Genomic DNA, 12,621 nt, shown 5'->3' with positions numbered 1-12,621 from the left:
TTAATTGATCAGGCGTGGTCCATTCCCTCGTTACTTCAAGACAAATGAAGCAGATAAAAGGTCTGTAGTTGATATCAGGCATTTGGCAGCTGTTCGACTGGAGCTACCAATATGAAGTCCAGGGAGATCTCAATGCAAATGAAGGAGGCCATCATTAGGCTGAAAAAACGACATCGACAAAAACGACAACGACAAAATCTATAAGAGAGATAGCAAAAACCTTAGGTGTGGCCAAATCCACAGTTGGGTACATTCTTAAAAAGAAAGAAAGCACTGGTGAGCTCAACAACATCGAAAGGCCTGGAAGACCACGGAAGACACCTAAAGTGGAAGATCGCAGAATCCTTTCCTTGGTGAAGAAAAACCCCTTCACAACATCAACAGAAGTCAAGAATACTCTGGAGAAGGTAGGCGTATCATTGTCAAAATTTACAATCAAGAGACACCTTCATGAATGTAAATACAGAGGGTTTACAACAAGGTGCAAACCACTGGTAACATTCAAGAACAGGAAAGCCAGATTAGACTTTGCCAGAAAACCTCTAAAAAAGCCTCCCATGTTCTGGAATAAAATTCTTTGGAGTGATGAAACCAAGATGAACTTGTACCAGAATGATGGGAAGAGAAAAGTATGGCGAAAGAAAGGAACTCCTCATGATCCAAAGTATACCACATCATGTGTCAAACATGGTGGAGGAAGTGTTATGGCATGGGCATGTATGACTGCCAATTTAACGGGCTCACTGATGTTTATTGATGATGTGACTGCTGACAGAAGTAGCAAGATGAACTAAGGTGTATAGGGCTATACTCTCTGCTCACATTCAGTCAAATGCTACAAAACTGATAGGACGCCGCTTCACAGTGCAGGTGGATAATGACCCTAAACATATTGCGAAAGCAACTCAGGAGTTTTTGAAATCAAAGAAATGGAATATTCTTCAATGGCCATGTCAGTCGCCTGATCTCAACCCAATAGAGCATGTTTTCACTTACTGAAGACAAGACTGAAGGCAGAAAGACCCACAAACAAGCAGCAACTGAAGGTGGCTGCAGTGAAGGCCTGGCAAAGCATCTCCAGGAAGGAAACTCAAAATTTGAGTTTTGAGAGCATGGGCTCCAGACTTCAGGCAGTCATTGACTGCAAAGGATTTTCATCCAAGTATTAAAATTATGGTTATATTTACAATTATGTCACTTTGTCCAAATACCTTTGAGCCCCTGAAAATGGAGGTACTTTGTTGAAAATGGCTGTAATTCCTAAACGGTAAATGCCATATTTTTGTGGAACCTCTTAAAATAAAGCTGAAAGTCTACACTTCGATCACATCTTGATTATTTTATTTCAAATCCATTGTGGTGGTATATAAAGGCAAAATCACAAAAACTCTGTCATTGTCCAAATACTTCTGGACCAGACTCTATATACATATATATACACACACACACACACACCGATCAGCCCTAACATTAAAACCACTGACAGGTGAAGTGAATAGCACTGATTATCTCATTACAATGGCATCTGTCAAGGGGTGGGATATATTAGGCAGCAAAAGACCAGTCAGTTCTCGAAGTTGATGTGTTGGAAGCAGGAAAAATGGGCGAACGTAAGGATCTGAGCGACTTTGACAAGGGCCAAATTGTGATGGCTAGATGACTGGGTCAAAGCATCTCCAAAATGACAGGTCTTGTGGGGTGTTCCCAGTATGCAGTAGTTAGTACCTACCAAAAGTGGTCCAAGGAAGGACAACCGGTGAACTGGCGACAGGGTCATGGGCGCCCAAGGCTCATTGATGCGCATGGGGAAAGAAGGCTAGCCTGTCTGGTCCGATGCCACAGAAGAGCTACTGTAGCACAAATTGCTGAAAAAGTTAATGCTGGGTATGATAGAAAGGTGTCAGAACACACAGTCCATCACAACTTGCTACAGACTGCTCAGAGTGCCCATGCTGACCCCTGTCCACGGCCGAAAGCACCTACAATGGGCATGTGAGCATCAGAACCGGACCATGGAGCAATGGATGAAGGTGGCCTGGTAACTGTCTTGAAGGCTGTCTATTAGTAAACAGTCCTTCTCACTGTACAATCGTGAATTTCAGTTTGTTTTGAGATGGCCTTATAACCCTTCCCAGATTGATGAGCAACAACAATTGCTTCTCTGAGGTCATGGCTGATGTCCTTTCTTCTTGGCATGATGTAGACACATACCTGAGTACTCCAGAACAACAAACTGCCAAAAGTGCTGCTTTTATAGAGGTAGTCACACTCCTTGATGATGAATTAATGTTGTGAATGGAACACAAGCCAAAGTTACAGTTACATCTCCACAAATTATTATAAACCAAGACAGCTAAGACTAGCTAAATTTCATAACAATTTACTATTAACTGTATGGCCATAGCTACCACTCAAAATAGCTTGGTAAAGTTAGCCAGTCACCCCTTCTTAAACATACCCCACCAATAGAATGAGCAGAGCATAAAAGATTGCACTTCACCATCCAGATGGGTAACGTACTGCGAATGGCAGAGCTAGAGGGACAGCAGTGATTTTTTTTCTTAAAAGTATAGGCTGTGTTGAGTGTAAATTTTGTATATTTTCCATTAGTACATTACATTAGCTTCTTTTACTTACATTACTTTGATTAACATGGTGGATTAGCCATTGTCGGGTGCAAAGTTATTCATGCCTCAAAGCTCTAAAATCTTTTCTTGACAACGGTAAGATCAATATACTTGTTCAATTTAGCATTTTACATATTAATTAATACCACTGTACTTCCCAATATATGGAAGCATTGCACTTCAGGAATTAGCTGCGCACTACCAGCATGAAATAGGGGAGTGTTGGTGAGCAATTGGACGTATTTACTGCACATGCTCTGGCTCCAAGGTCTCTACTGTGTAGACTCTGGTTCCAATTTTGTCCTCCTGTGCAAACTCAATCAAAATGGCGACTTTCAGGTGACCAAATTTAGCCTTCTAAACTGCATAATGGGCGTAAATGGCACCATGTTCCACTCATACAATCACTGGACAGTACTGATGGGAATTCTGCCTTTTTTCAGTCAATCAGAGCAGTCAGAACAGAAAAAAGAGTTGGGTCTTTCGACTGGCTTTATTCATAGAATTGGATTTTAAAGAAGATTTATCCTGATGATATTCACCTTCCAAATAAAATAAATGAAATGAAAACCACATAAATGAAACAAGCAGCAGTGCAGTCGAAATCTATTCTCAATTACGCACAGATGACAGCGAAATGGGTATTATCTTGACAGAACTAGCTTTAAATTGTTATCCTGTGCCAAATGTCTCAAATAATGATACAACTCAGTGCATGCAGTTCGATCCTGGTTGTATCGTATATGATTTCAGGTGTTAGAGAATCATGAATGCAGAATAGGCTAGTGATGAATCTTCAACAGACGTATCACATCTGACATGGCTCTTTAGACATGCGAGTCGGCTCCTAATGTTCACCTAAGTTATGGAACGCCATGCAGTTCAAAAATACGCAATTTTTAACACGTGAACAACACTTTAACAACATGTTAACAACAAATGAACAACATGTGATCTCAGCTGTCAAGTTCACATACTTTTGAGCCATTTGGCCACTTGTCCAGTTTGAACGGGTGAGTGTTACAGGTTCCCATTGGCTGCTGAGCACTAGGGTTAAACCATTTCTGTAAGCCTGGGGGTTTCCTACCACTCACAGACTCTATGCTACCACTATATAACATACTAAGTATCTTCTTATTTCTTTGTCCTTTTCTTCCTTTTTTGTGCAGCCTATAAAAATAAAATATTTGGACTGTAGTTTTATGACTTCAATTATTTTCAAGATAAAACTGCCTCCTTTTGCTCCACTACTGCCTTTTTTTGGTAAACAAACACATTCTAGCTTTAACACCATTCATCAAACTTTAGTTTTTTAAATTAACAATTGTGTGGAGAAAAAGTACACACAAAGCAGTGGTACTCTCTCAATGCTGGTTTCAGATACAGACCATTGTAATGAATATCTGTCTTTGGAAAACAACATGAACTTATGTGAGCTTTTTAATTGACGTGCTGGTCAAACACACAAATGTATTCAGTGCAAGACTCATTCCACCGAGATGCACCACAGAGTGCCACAGGAAGTCATTCTTGCCTGTGACCATCAAACATTTGAACTCCTGCCTCAGAGTGTCAGGCACCCTGACCTAATAGTCTGGTACATTTGGGCTTACTTCAGCCCTGTCGGCAGCTTCATAACCTCATAATTTATATCTTCAACTGTACAATACTTTAATAGTACAATATTTTAACTTATAACTGTGCAATAATTCAACTGTGCAATACTCTGATGTATATTTATACTGCAGTAGTCCAGTGTATATTTTCTACCTTATATTTCAAATATTTCTGTGTAGACTGTTTTTGCACTTATTTCTTATATTAATCAGCCAAATACGAGCAGTTCCAACAGAGGCAGTGAATGAGTGTATGGGAGGGGAGTCTTCTGATAGGCCACAGCTTAACAACTCTATCATGCCTGCAACACTTTGCTCCACTTCATAATCAAATTTCAGTTACATTTTGTAGAGAATTAAAGTTTATGGTTGTTATGGATGTTTTTTGATTACCGTATTTTCCAGAATATAAGTCACGTTTTTTTTATCTTCTGGAACGTCTTGCAACTTATAGTCTGAAGTACGGTGGCCCAGTAGTGCACAACACGACGAAATTTAAAAAGCAAACATAAGTTAACAACACAATGGAATCAAGCAGCAACATAAATGCTCCCGACCTCTAGGGGGCATGGGAAAAACAGATATTTCTGGTGTTATTGCATGGCTTTTTATTAGACCTTGGGACATGACAAGAGATTCTCTGTGTAAGTTAATGTATGTAACTGGTTTTAAGTCAGCTAAATACTTTTACTGAATGTTTTGATATTGTGACTGATAATGGGTCAATTCACGAAACGAGCAGAATGATAAATCCATTATTTTCTACTTGGACAAATTAGATCTGCTCTTGTTTAATGCCCAGTGCTGCTAAGTCAGCTGAATTCTGTTATTATTTTCATCATTGTCTTCGTAGGCTGCCATGTTTTGTCCCTTCTGTGGAAACAAGCTGGGAACTGTTATAGCCTTTTGCGGCTCATACGGTTCTAATGTCCCATTTTTGGCTGAGGTCTATGTGAGTTAAGTCATTATACGCTAGTTTTTGAAAACTGGGGTCAAGTGCTCAAATGAGACAACATTAGGATATTTAGAACCTTAGTTTTAAGTCATTTTTATGGGAGCAGACAGTTATTTAACTGAATTGTGTGAGGCAGGCGTTTCTACCAATTAAAGTTGAAACTTGACAGTTCCCTGTCTGTAAGTTTTGTACTGAAAGCTTGATTTTATTGTCAAATTAAAATTGCATGTTTCACTGTATAGACGTCTAAAGCCTTTTTCTCTGGTCTTAATGCTGAACAGATTTTTGCTTATTATTTTCATATCTTTATTCTTTCTTGATGGTCAGAGTCCTCAATACAAGTTTCTGAAGAGGATCTTCAGGTACTTCAGAGGTACTTCAGAGGTACTTCAGAGATGGACACACTTACAGTATCATTTTGGATTTTCTGGCATGTAAGCACAACCTTAAATTGAGCCTTCGTACCCTGAAAAAAATTAAACAGTCTGTCCTTGTACAAACGAAAAAAATCCTCACCTTTGGACATTGTTCAGGCAGCAATTATTGAATGTTCCTGGACAGCATTATGTTTACCGCACAATGTGCCAGACACTACGTCAAAAACACAATCTTACAGTGAGAAGGCAAGATGTAATGCGTTTGATGGCAGATCTTGATCCATTAGGCGTTCAAGAAGAAGATTTGTGAGAAGGGTTTATCATTCTTTGGGGCCAAATCATGTCTGGCACATTGATGGTTTGACAACCATATGGTTGACAAATTAAAACCATATGGTTTGGCCATAAGCGGCTGCATTGAGGGTTACTCTTGCAAAGTGATGTGGTTGGTCTGTGGAGCTAGCAGTAACAGCCCAGAGATTATAGCTCATCATTACCTGCAGTGTGATACTAAATTTGGGGTCATACCAAAGCTTTTTTTGCATGGACTGCGGCACTGCAATCCACTACGCTCTCAGATCAACCCACACAGATGATCTTGCAGGGGCTGCAAGCCATATGTATGGCTCCTCAACCACAAACCAACGAACTGAAAGCTGGTGGTCATACTTCAGAAAACAAAGGTATGTCATTTACAGCATTTTTGATTTTGGGTTATATTTAAGGTTAATGTTCTTGCTGAACGTTCCATGGAAAAGGTTCACTTAAAACATGTTATAGGAAACTAGCCTATTACTTAATGTCTAAAAGGGATGTTTATATTATTGTTGATTTATTTATGCAGGTCTCAGTTTTGGATGAATCTTCTGAATGACTTGAAAGAGAGACAACTCTTTAGTGAGCATACATGCTTGGTGCATTTTGTGTTTTTCTGCAGGTGGACCTTGATGAATGCAAAGAAATTTGGGACACCCACATCATTAGGACTGTAAACCAGACACAATGTACACTCTTCCACACAGGTTGGTATATATTATGACTGTATTATATATTAAATTTTTTTTAATTTTTGTAATGGAATTGTTAAAGAGGTAGTTCACACAAAAATGAAAAATCTGTCATCATTTACTCACCCTCATGTTGTTCCAAAGCCATGAGATTTTTTTGCAGCATGTTAGTCTCAGTCACCATTTACTTCCATTGCATGTTGTTCCATAAAATAAAAGTGAATGGTGACTGGGACTAACATTCTGTGTATCATCTCCATTTATATTCCACAGAAGAAAGTCATATAAGTTTGAAATGACATGAGAGTTAGTAGACAGACGTTTATTTTGAGGTGAACTAATTCTTAAAAAATGTATTATGCTTAGTTTTGTAAAATGAAGAGAATTGATTATTTCCTAGAGTATTAAGTTAAAAAAAAGAAATAATAATAGCAAAAACAATTTTCAGTTAGCCTTGTATTAACCACTTAATTTCACAGTAAAATTAAAGATGAGATTATCAGCATACAGCAGTCAATTTGTTGCCAATGTTTGAAGCAAAAATTTGGAAAAAACAGAATTAGTCCTGATTTATCTGTAAACTGAGCTTGTTACTGAACTGTGTTGCAGAGATAGAAAACAAATACATAGTTAAATACAAGTTGACCTTTATTGCATACAAAATACTGTACCTGATATCAAATTTTGGTGCTTTGAAGAATTAATATAATGGTAAACATTTTTTCCTGTTTTATTCAAAGGTTTAATGGAAGAGAGTGTGGATTCCCTATTTCACAGGAAGATGTGAAGATGTGTATGTGTGGAGATGACCAGCTTCAGGCAAATGTTGAAGACCTACATAGACAAATCAATTTGACTACACCTCAGACCTGAGAGACTGGTGTGGAGATCTACATAACTTTGCACAACATGGCTCACATTTAGACTCAGGTAAGTTCAGAAACATTTGTTAAAACAACAACAAAAAAAGATCAGGTAACATTTACAATGGCCCACTCAGTGGAATCCAAAACCCGGTGAGTTTTGTATACCAAAATCCATTGAATATTTGAACTCTTCATAAATTTTGGACATTGGTAATTTGATTGTGTTGGAACAGGTGGAAGTTCTCCCAAAGCCCAGTCTGTATCCAGTCCTGTAGCAAACATCAGGATATCCTGGAGGGAAAGTCCTGTTCCTCGTTCTGAAAAAAAAATATATATATATAAGCAATGAAATATTATGTACATGACAACAGTAAAATATGATGTTCAATTCTTTGCCTCCAGTGTCAAGCAGATAGTCTCTCCAGTATCCAAGTATTCTGATTTCTTCTTGTCGTCTGGTGCTACCTACTTCACTGAGCTGAGCCTTAAAGAGAGCCTCCAATGATTCAGGTGTTAGTTTCTCAACACCATAGCACATATAGGGTCTGAATACAATTGGATGCTGTTCCAGGGAATGGATGACATCCAGTGTGGAAAGCCTATCCCTAAATCTGGACGACAAGCATTCATCATCGCAGAGTGTCTATGACAATATTGATAACGATAATATGCTCTCAAATTAGGCACAAACTCACCCCTGTATTGAGTACTGATTTCTGTATATTATGTACCACTGTATGAAATCCTTCACAATGTTCTCTCTGCCTTCTACACTTTGTGTGTACTCAAAACATCCAGCAGTCTGCAGCAAACTGGCATACTTATCAATGACCATGTGTAGTTCATCCAGTGATGCTGCAGTGGATATCTGGGCTAAATAGAATTCATAAAAACAACCAAAAACGAGCAAGTCAATAGTAATACATTTTTCATAAACTGTTGATCCTTAAACCATCATATATATACACAAGGAAAAATTAACTTCTTAAAAATAAGCTTAAGTGAAAATTGAATGTACTTCAAGCAACGCTGCCTTCCTGGTCTCATCTGTTACATCTTCAACTGTTCCATCAAAGTGAATCCTCCCAGTGAGGTGATTGTATAGCATCTCTGGACCACCATGAACAATAGAAACTGCGATGATCCGCAGCATGGATTGTTTTTCTCCAGTTAGTAAAAAAACAAGAGAGTTATGAACAGGGCAGATAAAAAGTAGAGTTAAGTACATAATTTACATTGTTAAAGGTGAGAAATCTCCTATACTCTGGACCATCAAAGATTCTTTGGGTTCTTAAACAGTCCATTAAGAGGGTTAGAAACTCACGTTTGGGACCACTCGTGTCCACTGCCTCTTCAGTTGTTCCTTCGTCATCTGTGAATCTGACAAGCATGTCATGTAATAAGTCATATGAGGCACGTTTAAAACCAGGAACTGCTCGATCCCAAACATTAGCTCGATTTATGATCTTATGATCTTCAGTGAGAGTTCTGACACAATGTCTGCAGCAGTTAATACATCTGTGCTGTAAAACAAAAAGAGAATTTGGTTGAGTGAAGCAAAATAACAATAATGAAATTAAAAATTTTGTGGATAAATTTACAAACGTGATGTTAAGAGTAAAGAATAAATTAGAACCTTTCCTCTTGAACATGTTGTCTGCTCTCGTGTGACTCTTCTGTGTCACTTTTGATTACTCTTGGTTCATACAGACGTGTGTAATTGCTGTGAAAAGAAAAAGATTAACAGGAATTTACATCCATTGACTCAGAAAATAATTGTAGGCTGCTTGTAAAGCAATTGTAATTTCTTCTCGGAAACACTGGACAGACAACAAGCTTACATGTAGCACTTTCATTGGCCCTGTGTGTGTTTTTGCATATTTGTTCTGGTTTTTCCTTTTTCCTAGTTTTGTCAGAAATATAACAATTGTTGACACTGCACTGTTAACTTCCACTTACTGAAGAAATGAAACATAGCAAACTTTGATTGCACTTAGTAAATGAACTTAAATAAGGGACAGAATACATTTTTCTTTTGTGGTAACACACTACCTTTGCAAGGTATGAACATAACTTATGAACTTCCAAAAAAGGCTGAGAGAGATTACTCAGAAGAAGAGGGACTTCTTGCAAAAACTGTGATGAATTTACTGGTTGCACAATTGCACTATTTGTCCATATAGTACACAATAATAGGGAGGGATTTATTTATAATCGCACTATCCGTTGCACCCAGATGAGGATGGGTTCCCTTTTGAGCCTGGTTCCTCTCAAGGTTTCTTCCTCATATTGTCTCAGGGAGTTTTTCCTTGCCACCATTGCCTCTGGCTCGCTCATTAGGGATAAATTCACATGTTTACAATATATTTTTGTGAATCCATTTATTTCTGTAAAGCTGCTTTGTGACAATGTCCATTGTTAAAAGTGCTATACGAATAAAATTGAATTGAATTAGGGGGTCTGAAAAAAAAAACAGTTTGAACATCAGAATTGTGTATATATTGTATGATTTCTTTTTTTAACTATGCTATAATAATGCCTGTCTGATGTGCTTTCTGCTTTTGGTGTGCTTAGTTCACCTGGACCATCCCATACCTGTATACAAAACACAACCAACATGTTAGAATGAGTTAGAATTAAATGTTATATTTATGTTAGGAGACATGCAATTAAATGCACCCACCAAAGTGTCACTCTCATAATGTGGACTGTTAGAGGTAGATTTTACACTTCAGAGTCTTTGCTAGAAGAATTCCCACTACCATCTTCAAACAACAACAATAGCAGCGGCAATTATATACCTAAGGAAAATTCACTTTGATTTCAACCCATGTGTTCTATGTATATCTTTGTGAGATTTATTTAAAATGAAATTTGCTCACCACTGGCTGAAAAGTCTTGAACTGTGCATATGAACAGTGTTATTCTTTGATAAGCCTTCCCAGTTGCCTCTTTGTACAGCTTTATTCTGAAAGGGGTGTTTGTTCCTGAAATGCGTTTCACCTCTGCACCATCTGGGTACAGCAAAACAAAGCGGCCATCTTCCACGTGTTGATTAAAATCTTTTACTTTCTTTACAGCAGCTATTAATAGTTGCTCAGATGACCGAATAGACTGAACATCAAGAGGCATGGTCTTCACTCTCACAGCCTTTAACACAATTATTTCTCCACATAATTCCAACATAAATCTACACGTGAAAAGAGTAAATAAATGTAAATTGTCACAAACTGAAAATTAAAGTATACTTAGTTAACTTGGGGTGTGTGACTCTGTATGGAAATGTGAATGTAACTTTTACAACATTTTGTGCAACCCCATAAAATGGAGGAGAAAAGACGCTGTCGTTAGATGTTATACGTGAATATTTATAAAAACTATTTTGTTAATGAAAATAAAACCGATAGTTTAATGATAATCATGTTTTTGAAACTGGTTGATTTCTTTTCTCTCTCAATTCAGTAGATGTCTAGGCCAAACAGAGCAACTGCACTGAATTCCAGAAGAAACTCATGGAAGCTAGAGGTACTAATGATACAAACAAGCCTTTAATTTAAGGATTATGACTACATTTACAAAAAAAAAAACAACTACTTATTATGATCAATTACACTTTCATCAGTGTCAAATGATAAGACCACTTTCTGCAAAACAGCAAATGGTTTGAGGTTAATGTTTTCCTCTCCTTCTCCTTCAAAGCCCTGAATTTCATGAAGGAATCCAATGTACTTCTCCCTGTTTTTCCTGCTTCAAACACAATGTTCAATCAAATCTAAACTTATTGAATGATCAGGATATGTGTATGTAGTATAAATACAATCCGCCATATTGGCATTGTCATGTGACCTACGACGTCATGGTAACCTAACCTTACAGAGCCCGTCAGATTAGAGCAACTGTTTTTTTTTTTTCTTGTATAAACCTTCAACAAGTTAACAGTTTAGTGATGTATTGTTAAACAAGTACGGTTCAACCACAAGGAACAAGGAACAAGGTTTAATACCTATAGCACTTATATTTCAAAAGAGCCGATGGGCTGCCTTCCGCCATTTTTGATTGTGACAGCTTTTCCGCGCCTGTCGCGGTGCCTTATGGGATAGCACTTCCATACTGCAGAATCTCAGTAGAAGCAGTAGGTCATCCGGGTACTTCCCGCCTACTGTTTATGAATATTCGGAATTCTGACATACTGCGTAGTATGGAAGTATGGAAGGTTATTCGGACACAGCCAGTGACTCCAATGAGTCCAATTATGAAGAACGAAAACTGACAGTATACTTAACTAACTTTATGGTAATATTCACGGGACAAATGTACTCGTGTTCAAGTGATTAGCAACACTAAAATTAAAAACATTTTGCTCTTACTTGATTTTACTTACACTGACAGTCTCTTTTAATGTGTGGAAGAAGAACAATCCACACTGCCTGTGGAAACGCGGTGCAGTGCCCCCTAGCGGTCAGGAGCGATTCTGTTGGAACTACATTGTATTTGTATCTTTGTATCTTTGTGTTTACTTAAAAGGTATAAAGTGTTTTCACTAATTTGCTGAAAGTCCTTGGAAGTCTGTAAATCCCATCAAATCACCTGTGTACCTAATTACTGTATATCTGATAAGTGTATAATCTCTGTTTAGGGTTTAACCAGCGCCATTATTAGTGATAATGTGCCCCCTGCTGGCCATAACCCGAAATTAAATTAAATTAAAAAGCTCAAATAACAAGCTCATGTCGTTTTCCAAAGATAGATATTCATTACAAGTGTCTGTATCCTAAACCAGCATTGAGAGAATACCACTGCTGTAGCCTTTTTCTCCACACAATTGTTAATATTTTGATGTTAGGAAATTAAAGTTTGATGAATGGTGTTAAAGCTAGAACGTGTTTGTTTACCAAAACAAAGGCAGTAGTGGAGCAAAAGGACGCAATTTCTATCTTGATGAAAATAATTGAAGTCATAAAACTGCAGTGCAAATATTGTATATTTATAGGCTGCACAAAAAAGGAAGAAAAGGACAAAGAAATAAGAGGATGTTAAAAAAACAAGTCTGTGAGTGGTAGGAAACCCCCAGGCTTACAGAAATGGTTTAACCCTAGTGCTCAGCAGCCAATGGGAACCTGTAACACTCACCCGTTCAAACTGGACAAGTGGCCAAATGGCTCAAAAGTGTGTG

The 12,621-nt window shown here is 37.8% G+C and overlaps 1 long non-coding RNA gene across 4 annotated transcripts; it reads right to left on the bottom strand.

The window, feature by feature from the left end:
- Window positions 1-7,850: 7,850 nt before the first annotated feature.
- Window positions 7,851-12,574, bottom strand: LOC113545962 (uncharacterized). 4 transcript variants are annotated; one of them, XR_008300712.1, is made up of 7 exons: window positions 10,331-12,574; window positions 10,132-10,213; window positions 9,085-10,043; window positions 8,773-8,971; window positions 8,467-8,612; window positions 8,144-8,321; window positions 7,851-8,059 (listed from the first exon to the last, which is right to left on the bottom strand). It is a non-coding gene; the product is annotated as an uncharacterized LOC113545962 (long non-coding RNA). The 4 variants fall into 4 exon arrangements; XR_008300713.1 differs by having other exon boundaries at window positions 9,085-9,171; window positions 9,290-12,574; XR_008300711.1 differs by having other exon boundaries at window positions 10,132-12,574.
- Between the last annotated feature and the right edge of the window lie 47 nt (window positions 12,575-12,621).

The sequence above is a fragment of the Pangasianodon hypophthalmus genome, chromosome 2, assembly GCF_027358585.1.
Source record: "Pangasianodon hypophthalmus isolate fPanHyp1 chromosome 2, fPanHyp1.pri, whole genome shotgun sequence".
NCBI lineage: Eukaryota > Metazoa > Chordata > Actinopteri > Siluriformes > Pangasiidae > Pangasianodon > Pangasianodon hypophthalmus.
The sequence above is the reverse complement of the archived record's forward strand: the minus strand, read 5'-3'. Positions and strand labels throughout refer to the sequence as shown.